The sequence below is a fragment of the Otolemur garnettii genome, unplaced genomic scaffold (genome assembly GCF_000181295.1).
Source record: "Otolemur garnettii isolate 467f Iridium unplaced genomic scaffold, OtoGar3 scaffold00115, whole genome shotgun sequence".
Taxonomy (NCBI): Eukaryota; Metazoa; Chordata; class Mammalia; order Primates; family Galagidae; genus Otolemur; species Otolemur garnettii.
Window position 1 is genome coordinate 524,584 of NW_003852510.1, and position 11,544 is coordinate 536,127.

An 11,544-nucleotide genomic window follows, 5' to 3' on the forward strand; every position below is an offset into this window, starting at 1 on the left:
CTGCCTTAACTCCAGCCCTCTCTAGCCATCCTGCCCTATCTAATACAGGGGACAACACTGAAAAGCAGTGTTGTGAAGTTCACAGTCCAGGGACACAGCCTCACCAAGACTGGGACCCAACAGCAGGACCCTCTCCCACACCTCACTGCCACATCACTAAAGCGATGTACTTATTTTTACCCAGTACATCATGTCAACTTTTCAAAAAATTAAAAGGCATGTTAAAAAGGAAAAAACATAGTTTTTTTTTTTTTTTTCTCTTCTGGCAGGGGTTGAGACATAGTCTCACTCTGTTGCCCTGGATAGAGTGCCCTGGCGTCATCATAGCTCACAGAAAGCTCAACCCCTTGGGCTCAAGCAATCCCCTTGCCTCAGCTTTCCAAGTGACTGGGACAACAGGCACCCACCATAACGCCTGGCTAGTTTTTCTATTTTTAGTAGAGACAGGGTCTCACTCTTACTCAGGCTGGTTTTGAACTCCTGAGCTTAAGCAATCCACCCATCTTGGCCCTCCACAGTGCTAGGATTACAGGCGTGAGCCACCACATCCAGCCTGATCAGAAATTCTTTAAAATTATGATTAACATGCTAAGGGCTCTAATGAAAAAAGTACACAACATGCAAAAATAGATGGTAATATAAGCAGAGAAATGGAAACTCAAAGAATCAAAATGAAATGCAAGAAATCAAAAACACAATTAATATTCTTTGGGAGGCTAAGGTAAGAAGGTCACCTGAGCCCAGGAGCTGCAGGCTGCAGTGATCATGAAGAGCTATGATCATGCCACTGCACTTCAGCCTGGGAGACAGAGAAAGACCTTGCCTCAGTCAATCAATCAATCAATAATTTTGGAGTCCACTGAATAAAACCAATCCTCTAACTTGTATATTCAAAAAAAAAAATACTATAACAGAATTATGAAGTCTGCCTTTGATGGACTCACTAGCAGACCAGATATGGCAGACAAATGAATCTTTGAGCTTGAAGATATAACATTAGAAATTCCAAAACTGAAAAGCAAAGAGAAAAAGGACTGGAGAAAAAAAGAAAAAGAACAGACTATCCAAGAACTGTGGGACAACCACATAAGGTATAGTATATGCATAATGAGAACACCAAAAAGAAGAAAAAAAGGAGAAGGGAAAGGAAGGGAGGGAAAGGGAAGGGAAGGGAAGAGGAAAGGAGAAAAGGGAAAAAAAAAGAAAAGACAAAAAAGAATTCTGAAGCAATAGGGATGGAAAATTTCCCTAAATTCATGTCAGACAACAGGCCATAGGTCCAGGAAGTTCAGAGAGCATCAAGCCGCATAAATGCCAAACAAATCACCACCAACAACAACAAAAACCACCTAGGCATATAATATTCCAACTGTAGAAAATCAAACATAAAAAAATCTTGAAAGAAGCCAGAAGGGAAAAAAAAAAATCTTTCCTACAGAGGAACACAGGTAAGAATTATATTCAAAATCTCCTCAGAAATCATACAAGAAAGAATAGAGTGCAGTGAAATATTTTCAGTGTTGACAGAGAAAAAAACCACCAACCTAGAATACTGTATCCTATAAAATTATCCTTCAAAATGCAAGAAAAACAGGCTTTCTCAGACAAACAACTGAGGAGATTCATTGCCAGTAGATCGGCCTTGTAAGAAGTATTAAAAGTTCTTCAGAGAGAAGAAAAATGACATATGCCCAAAACTCAGATCTGCATAAAGAAAGGAAGAGCATATCAAGGAAGGAATAAATGAAAGCAAAATAAGAACCTTTACTTTTCTTATTCTTAATTAATCTAACCAATAACAGTTTGTTCAAAATGATGATAGCAACAATGTATTCACTGATTATGCCTTGTGTATAAGGAAAATAAACGACAGAATGATGCAAGGGATAGGACAGAATACTTTGTTATTGGGTACTTTGCACTACCCATGAAGTGGTACATGTAGTGTTATTTGAAAGTAACAAGTGGAACTATTTGTAAATATATATTGCAAATTCTAGGGGCAAGCATTTTGAAAAGTAAAAACAAAAGAATATAATTGACATACTAAAAAAGAGGAGAAAAGGAATCATATAAAATGCTCAGTTAAAAAGCACAAAAGAAAGAAAGTGGAAAGCAAAAATAGGAACAAAGAAAATCAATAAATAGAAAATAACAACAAATATAGTCAATATAAATCCACCTATATCAATAATCTCTTTAAATATTAATGGTCTAAACAATGTGTTTTCTTAGGAAAAAAACAAGCGGGCATGGCTGGCATAAGCCACTTCACCTGGAAATATCTATCCCTCCAGAAAGTCATACTAACAGTAAGGAGTTTTCACTTCAGAAATGTGGTCCTACCTTACTGACTCCCCAGTCCCAGACAAGGGAAGGTTCACTCTGGATGAGAAGGGGTAGGGGGCTGGAAGAGCCAGCTCCTCCAGCTCCATGGAACATTCCTGGACCAAACCAGAGAACATATCAGATAGTGACCAGCCTGACCCTCAGCCCAGAACTTATGAGGAGGATGCAGCAATCAGCTGGATCTCCCACTTATCTCAAATGCCAAAACTGTTTCTCACAGGGTTAGAGATATAAGGAGAAGGTGATCAGGACTACTCTGGCTTCCTTCAGACACTAAACAGGAAAATAACATACCACGGCAGGAAAAGAGAAAACTTTGGGAAGGACAGAGCATATAGTTGTCAGAGGAGAAGAGACAGCATGTGGAGGAGGACTATGCCGAAGGGCATCCCTCCTCCACCAACTGCCACCCATGAGGATCCTCCCGACCTATATCATTTTGGGAAAGAGAAGGAATTTGATTTATTGCACAAAAAAACAGGGCTTCATTTTAAGCAAAATGGAATAGAACCACAGATTATAAATCTACCATGTGTTGATGGTTTTGTTTTTTGTTTTTCTTTGTAGCTTTAATTCTGGGGATGAAAACTAATCGTGGGTTCTCATATGACTCTCTCACATTTTGTCTTCACATTTGTTATTTTCATGAATAGTTAACATTTACTGCACATCCTGCCATTATTGCATTTAAGTTCCACCTTGACCTAATGAGACAAATAATAAATATCTCCCATGTACAGATGGATGAGAAAGCTGAAGCATGGAACTTATTTAATTTGCTCAAGAACACACAGGTAGAAAGCAACAGAGGTATGGCCTGATCCTAGGTCTCTCTGATCCCACACCACTCTACTGCTCTGTTCTCCGGGTAGGCACGACAGCAGGCAGCTCAGACTTCTTCTTGGCCACCCAGCAATGAGAGGGGGGTGGGGGTGCCTTTCATTCTCAGAATAGATGCAGCTTTGCAGGATGGGAGCCCAGTCTTTTTCTGAGTCTCCACTTCAATGGAGCAGGGGCAGAAGGGGAGGGAAAGTGTAATATTGTACCACTAGGAAAGGGTACGTGGGCCTCAAAACCAGAGAGAAGACTAGAGGGATAGAATCAGAGTATCCTGCCCCTCCCTTCAGCCCCTGACTTCAGGCTGAGACTATTCCCTGAGGTTTTCTGAAATCACTGCTGGAAAGGAGGGAGAAAGCGCCTACAGAAGGAAGGCCATGGACATATTCAGACTCTCCCCAACAAAAACAATGGGTTCCCACTTCTACCCACAAGGAGGATGTTGATTTTAAAAGGCCTCCCAGGAAACTGTCACAATGACCATCAAACATGCCCCCACGGCCATTCAGTTTGGTGACTTCTGCACCTAACTGCTATTAACAAGCATTAAGAGTCTCACAGCAAGATCTGCCTCAACTTCTCCCAACCAGGTCCCTGGCTACTAGTTCTGTCAGCCCTGCTTCACATCCTAACTAAAACCTTTAGGATTGCCCCAAAGCAGAAACTCACCCCTTTTTGTGAAACTAGAGCACTATGAAATGCATCCATACCCAGGTGCAGAGGATGGTGAAGACCCCACACACCCAGGGTTGTGGCCACGTGTTCCAACCCCTGGAAACTGGTGAACTGGCCAAAGGCATCGCAAGCACAGTTCTCTACACTATTTCCTCAAGCTGTTTCCTTCCTCTGGCTGGAACTGTGCTGCTTTCTAAGTGTTCCCGGGCATTTTTGAAAGGAATATTCGTGGGCAGAACAACAAAGGTACAGATCTGGGATCTGAAACTGGCTTGTCAATAGCTGGCTGAGTGCACTGGGGACAGTCCTTAACCTCATGCATAAAATGAGGGCGTGAGAGTAACTCCCCTGATTGTGGGCCTATACAACCACATTCCCCTCATTTGGGGATTTCTGGAGTTATGTTCATATGGCCTATTTATTCTACTCTGAAAGCTCCCAAACACTATCAACTGTTTGAACTCCTACTCTTGGGACATCAGTGCTGGGAGTAACCTCTCGTCTTCTAGTAGATGAGGCAACTAACCACATGGTGAGAGGACAGACTTCTTTCTGGGCTCTGACCAGCAGTGTCCAGCATGCTTCCCACCACACATCCCATCCCACTAGTCTCCAAATGCCACAGGCCCTGTGCTGGTCACTCCAGCAACCCCGACCCTCTTCTGCCTTGTCCAGTAGGAAGGAGGAAGCAGCAGGAAGGCCTCCTGTGGCCAGGAGGAAGGAGCAGTGTTAACCTGACCCCAGCCCCCTCTCTCCCACCCCTGCCACAGAGACTGGTCTCAGGAACTGGTGACCAAGTCACTCAGTGTGGCAGTCTCCTGGCCAAAGGGATTGGTTAAGAGAATGGGCACTTGGGTGGCACTTGTGGCTGAAAAGAGTAGGGCGCTGGCCCCATATGCTGGAGGTGGGGGGTTCAAACCCAGCCCCGGCCAAAAACTGCAAAAAAAAAAAAAAAAGAGAGAGAGAGAGAGTGGGCACTAGACCTAATGCAGATCAGTAAGCTAAGAGCCCAAGTTTTCTGAGTCTTCTAGGAATGAAGACTCTCCCTCTTCTGAGAGAGCTACTGGAAGCCAATTCTCTTTTCCCTCTTCTAGAACAGATGACGTTCGATAGCAAGCATGGAGCCACTATAGCCTTTTGCTGGACTCAGGATAAAACAGATGTGACAAAAGGCAGAAGGAACACACACAAAGCCCTGCATGTCTTGTGATACTACTGAGCCACTGAATTGAGCCTCTCCTAAAAGCCACTGTCCTCATTTGCCAGGGCTGCCATGACGAAATGCCCCACACTGGCTGGCTTAACACAGAGAAATGTATTTACTCACAGTTCTGGAGGAGGGAAGTCCCAGACCAAGTGCTGTCAGGGCTGGTTTCCTCCAGGGCTTTAATCACTTGGTGTGCAGACGGCCACCCTCCTGCTGCCTCTTCATAGGGCTCTCACACCCCTGGTGGCCCGCCATGTGTCCTAATCCCCTCTTCTTATGAGGACACCAGTCAGATGGATGAGGACCTGCCATAACAGCCTCATTTTAACTTAGTCACCTCTTTAAAAGACCTGCCTCAGGGCAGTGCCTGTGGCTCAAAGGAGTAGGGTGCTGGCCCCATATACTGGAGGTGGTGGGTTCAAACCCAGCCCTGGCCAAAAACTGAAAAAATAAATAAATAAATAAATAATAAATAAGACCTACCTCCACGTACAATCACATTCTGAGGTACTGTGGGGGAGAGGTTAAGACTTCCACACATACATTTTGGAGGGATGCAATTCAGCCCACAACCCCTATCTCATATCTGTACTTTCTCTTGCATGAGCCAACAAATCCCCATCATTATGTAAGCCAATTCAAAATCTGTTCCTTAAAATACAGGGTGGCCATAAAGTTCATGTTTAAATTGCACATGAACTATATGGCCACCCTGTATAAATTCTCAACATACCGAAGATCACACACAAGCTCACCTATCCAGCTGTACATCTATACACCTTAAAGACTCCCACGTGGCATGAAGGGTAAAACAGCTTCCTCACGTTCTTACCACTTCCACAAGAAACCAAGTGGTTCCCTTTCTAAGGCCAGCACCCACCAACTAAGAACTCAGGGCAGAGCTTGCCTCTCAAAGCTCTGCAATCACATGCAGCCTCCCATCAAGAGACCCCTGAGAAAGGAACATTGGCACCAAAGCCCTCTTCTGTACCCCCCCAAGGCATGCCAGAGACAAGGAAGATCACGGCAATGCCCCCCAGAATTAGAAGCCCTATATAGTGCAACCTGTTCCTTGTTTAAAAATCAGTGAATTAACAGGCCCAGCAATGGTCATCAATGGGTGCCAATATCACGGATGCTATGTACCTCTGAGGAAGTACACACCCACACCTATGAAATATGTATATCTGCCAAATATATATATATCAAACCTACATCTGATCAAGCCTATAGCTCTGTTATTTTATAAGAAATATAAAGAATAGAAGAGCATGTTACAAAACACAATGGAAATGCAAGCAGCAAAATCTAGTGTGAAAACCCACTAACTCAATAAACAAAGCACAAAGTAAAGGGGGGAAACCCACGGATTAAGAAAGCCTTAAGAGACAGACAGTTCAACCAATTGCAATATGTGGAACTTATATGGATCTTGACTAAAACAAGCAGAAAAAAAGCACATTTAGGAGATAATAGGGGAGAGCTGAATGTTGATTGTTTGATGGTATATTAAGGAATTATTGCTAATATTCTTCGGTTGTGATATGGCACCATGATTAGCTTTTGTTAATGAATGCTAGTCTTTTAGAAATTTGTATGAAAATATTTATAGACATTAAGACACAATGTCAGATTTGCTTCAAAATAATCTGAGCAGGGGCACTGGGGCAGGGTGGGGGCAATGACTGGGGAGAAGGCTGGAAAAAACAAGATCAGTCATGACTGGGCCATTGCTGAAAGTGGGTGAGGGTTCCATGGAAATCTGTTATACTAGTCTCTCTTTTTTTCTTTTTTTGGTGTATATTTAGTTTTCATAATAAAAAAATTAGTAAATGGAAAAGACCCACAGATGGAAAAGAGCCTAAATTCTGTGCCAAAGCCCTAGTGTCATTTCCAGCATTGCCTACTTATCAAATAACGCTTTTTACATAAATTTCCTCACTTATCTCACAGAGTACTTCCAGTTGACACATCTTTCCAAATATTACTGAGAACTTCTGAAACACAGGACTAGCCCTCTCTCCAAAGGGTCATGTGAAGAAGTTTAGTTCGCATAAAATGCCAAATGAACTAAAATGCCATATCATAGCCAATGTGAATAGACGAGCCGTATGTCATGTATTTGGGCTGCCAGTGCCACTTATTCACCCAATTTCTGTAACTCAGTAGGGGAAAGCTTTCTTCCACCTGACACCAGAAATAGGTACCATAATGACAGATGAACCATATAAAAATGTAAAATTTTATGGACTGCACCCATTGTCTTTTTATATAACATACTGAGAAAGGTATTTGTCATATATGACAGAAATATAGAGTAGTATCTTCAGTATTAAAAAAAGCTACCCAGCTCATACCTATAGCTCAGAAGCTAGGACGCCAGCCACACACATGGGGTTCGAGCCCAGCCTGGGCCTGCCAAACAACAATGACAACTACAACAACAAATAGCTAGGCATTCTGGTGGGAGCCTATAGTCCCAGCTACATGGGAGGCTGAGGCAAGAGAATCAATCACTTAAGCCCAAGAGTTTGAGGTTATTGTGAACTGTGATGCAACAGCACTCTACCCAGGGTGACATAGTGAGACTCTGTCTCAAAAAAAAAAAGCTACACCTTCATTTTGCAAATTAGCAAAAGCTTTGGGCAGATAATTTACAAAAGAAAGAGAACATGTCTCTGTAGGATTGCCAGATTATCACACAGAATGCCCCATTAAAACTCAATTTCAGATAAAACAACAAATAATTTTTTATTTGAGTCATACTTACACTAGAATGTTATTTGTTGTTTTCCCAAAATAAAAATAGAGTTTTATTTTCTAACTCTGGAAATCTTAAATGAATGGCCAAGAATGATGAGAAAATGATGAACGTCATTTCTAACCATGCAGAGAGGGCACGTACAATAGACGGACAGCAGAGAGGACAACACTGCTACATGGGCAGAGAGAAGGGCGCAGCTACACCTGGCCCTGAGCTCAGGGGAGGATGCACGGCCACAGGGTCTCAGGAGGGCAGGGGGGAGGTGGCCTGCAGATGCTGGTGGGGGCTGCAAATTGCAAAATGAATGGCATACTCAGCATCCCTTAGCAGAGAACCCTTCACAGAAGCATCACTTTAATTATTTGCTCCTAAAATCTATTTGTGATCTATCTAAATGCACTGTCATCTTTTATGAAAGGCCTTATTATGGTCTTACTTAATATATACAAAAAGGAATTTTTAAATCCACATCAGCACCACTCAATTTAAAAACATAAATCACTACTTACTCAATCCAAGCCTCCAATTCATTCCTCTCCCACCTTATAATCATTAATTTCAGCTTCACCCACTATTTATCATGGCCCTTAATTTTCTCATACATTTTTTAGATCTAAACAATATATAGTTTTTTCATGCTTTCAACCTTTATATAAGTAGTAGCATGATAGATGTAATCTTCTGAAATTTGTCTTTTTTAATCAATATTTTAATTACAAAATTGATGCATAATGAGGATAGCTTTAGTCCCTTTCAGTGCTACATAGTAATCTGTTACTCAGATGTAACCATATTTATTTTTCTATTCTTCTGTTGATGGGCATTTAGCTGGTTTCCAATGTTTTACTACTACCAAAAAAATACTGCATGAACACCCTTGAACATGTCTCTGCAGGATATTACCAGAACAGAATTACAAGGTCAAAGTGTGCAACTTCGATTGTAATTCTACAAAGTGATTGTACTAATTTATGTTCCCACCAGCAGCAATAAATATATTTTTTACAGTTACGTCCTGCTGAGGTTAATTGAAAACGCTCCTTTAGTAGATTGAGCTCAAAGCATGCTGAAAATGAGCAGGAGACCTGGTACTAATAGTTACTTGACCTAAAAGTTAGACCAACATGATCACAGAGCACTGGTGTAGGATGTGTACTGAATCCAAGGGTGACTCAGGGATCAGCTGGACTGAGACAGGTTTAAAGTGCATGTTTTAATCATGAATGTTTTAATCTTATTTTCCTCTAAGATTAAAAGATGTTCATTGTAAACAAAATTATTTTTATAATCACTAGAATGCATCTCACAGAAAGGGAACGTTCCCATGATAACCACCATTAACAAACAGCATGACATACATAATTACCCAATTTTTCTATTTATAAATCAACTTCTGGGGGGGTGGTTGTTTGTTTTGTTGCACAAAGTAGATATATTCTGGCTTGCATTTTCCTTCTTTTTATTGTCCAATATATCTTTACAAGAGAAGAAACCATCTACCTTTATTGGAAATTCTATTATTTAATAAACATTTACTAAGCACCTGCTCTCGGGCAAGACAGAGTCTATAAAGAAAATTAAGAAACTTCAACATTAAGAGGTTCTCATGCTAAAGGAAAAAAACTAACAGATACAGGTCAAATAATGGCCCTACTTATCAAGCACTTTCTATGAGCCAGGCACTGTACTAGATCCCTAATAAATGTGGTGAGAAGAATAATGCTCCTCCTCAAAGATGTCCACGTTTTAATTTTAATAATGCTATATTACACGGCAAGGAGGATTAAGGTTGCTAATCAGCTGCCCCTTAAAATAAGGAGATGAGTCTGGATTACCTAGGAGGGCCCAAAGTAATCACAATGCCCTTAAATGGGAGGCAGAGTGGTCAGAACCAGAGAGACAGCAGCATGAGAAAGAGTTGACCAGCCACTGCTGGCTTTGAAGGTGGAAGAGACTGTGAACCAAGGAATGCAGGCAGCTTCTGGAAACTAGAAAAAGCAAAATAGTGGATTCTCTTCTAGAGCTTCCATAAAGGAACTCAGCCCTGACAATGTTTTAGCCCATTAAGACCAGCATCAGACTTCCGATCTCCAGAAATGTAGGGAGTTTAAGCCATAAGTTTGTGGTGATTGGTCACAGCAGTAATAGGAAGGAATAAATGAACATCATCCATCCTTTCCACCACCCTGGAACAGAGATGCTATAACTTCCATTGGACACACTGGAAAACTGACGACCCAAGTAGTTAAACTCCTTAGTTTAAGAGCCCAGTGGCAGAGCCAGCCTTGAACTTGAGTCTGTCGACCTCCAAGCCTCTGCAGAGGCTCCCTCATCTGCTGGAATACAGGGCATATGAGGACACAGGCTGTCATAGGAGCAAGCAAAGAATTCTTTGCTTACAGAGGGCTGAAAGAATTCTGCCTGAAACCAGTCTGGGAGGAATGTGTGAAGGTATCATTTGAACCTTTTGAATGATGGGCAGGATTTTGACAGACAAATGAGAAGGGAGGGAGATAGCAGGAAATGCAAAAAGGCTCAGTGCAGTTGAAGTCAGGGGGGCACGGGGGCCTCCAAGAGGAGGTAAAGCTGGGCACACTGGTCAGAGGCCAGTGCTGTCCAGTATGGTAGCCACTAGCCACTTGTGGCTAGCAACATTTAAGTTTAAATTAGTTAAACCATCCTTTTCTTGGGATCGCAGTACTGTCCAACGAGCTTATAGCAGAGGCAGTACTGCTAACACCTGCACAGCACACCCCCATCAACTACAGGTTGGCTTTACTTTGGTGAAATTTTTAGAAAGTATAAAAATCTCTTTTCCACAAAAAAAAGAAAGAAAGAAAATTAGGTCCTCAGATGTACTAACCACATTTTGAGTGTTCACTAGCCAGGTGTGACTACTATTGGATGGTGCAGCCATGTAGTATTTCCACCCTTGTGGAAAGTTCTATCAGACAATGCTGCTGATGAAGGGAGCTCACTGGCATCATTGTGTTTGAACTGGTCAGTGGCCCTGGATACCTGAAGTAGTGATTCAGGTCCTTTAGTCTTAACACCCCCCACCTTACTCTCCCCAGGGGCTTAGAAGAATTGTTCAAGAACAGATATACAATAAACATTAAAAAAAGTTATTTTAAACTTCCAGCACTGTCTTAGAGATGCATATCTAGTCCTAAAAATAAACCATCCTAGGAAACAGGTCCAGTTTTTCTCTACAGTTCAGTTTTTCTCCCTGAGTTTACAAATATCCAACTTACATACAACTCACACTTAAGTATGGGGTGTATCTGCAGCACCCGTACCTCAGTGGGTAAGGCACCAGCCACATACACCGGGGCTGGCAGGTTCAAACCCAGACTGGCCAGCTAAAACAACAATGACAACTACAACAAAAAATAGCCAGGCATTGTGGCAGCCTGTAGTCCCAGCTACTTGGGAGATTGAGGCAAGAGAATCGCTTAAGCCCCATAGTTTGAGGTTGCTGTGAGCTGTGATGCCATGGCACTCTACCCAGTAGACTCTGTCTCAAAAAAAAAAAAATGAATGGGGGGGTATCACAGTAAGTCCCCAATGATATACATCGTACATGAACAGAGGCTATTACAGGTAGTAAGTAAATGTACCTGTTCCAACTTACATACAAATTCAACCCAAGAACAAACCTACAGAACTCATCTCATTCATAACCTGGTGACTGTCTATGCTGTCAATACTT

At 41.9% G+C, this 11,544-nt stretch overlaps 1 protein-coding gene and 1 non-coding gene across 3 annotated transcripts in view; one reads left to right on the forward strand and one right to left on the reverse strand.

Moving 5' to 3' along the window:
* Positions 1-11,544, reverse strand: part of SMOC1 (SPARC related modular calcium binding 1) — a 153,514-nt gene that overhangs the window by 134,590 nt on the left and 7,380 nt on the right. The gene's annotated exons all lie outside the window — the stretch shown is intronic.
* On the forward strand, positions 10,507-10,632 carry LOC111727647. Its single transcript, XR_002775144.1, has one exon. It is a non-coding gene; the product is annotated as a U4atac minor spliceosomal RNA (small nuclear RNA).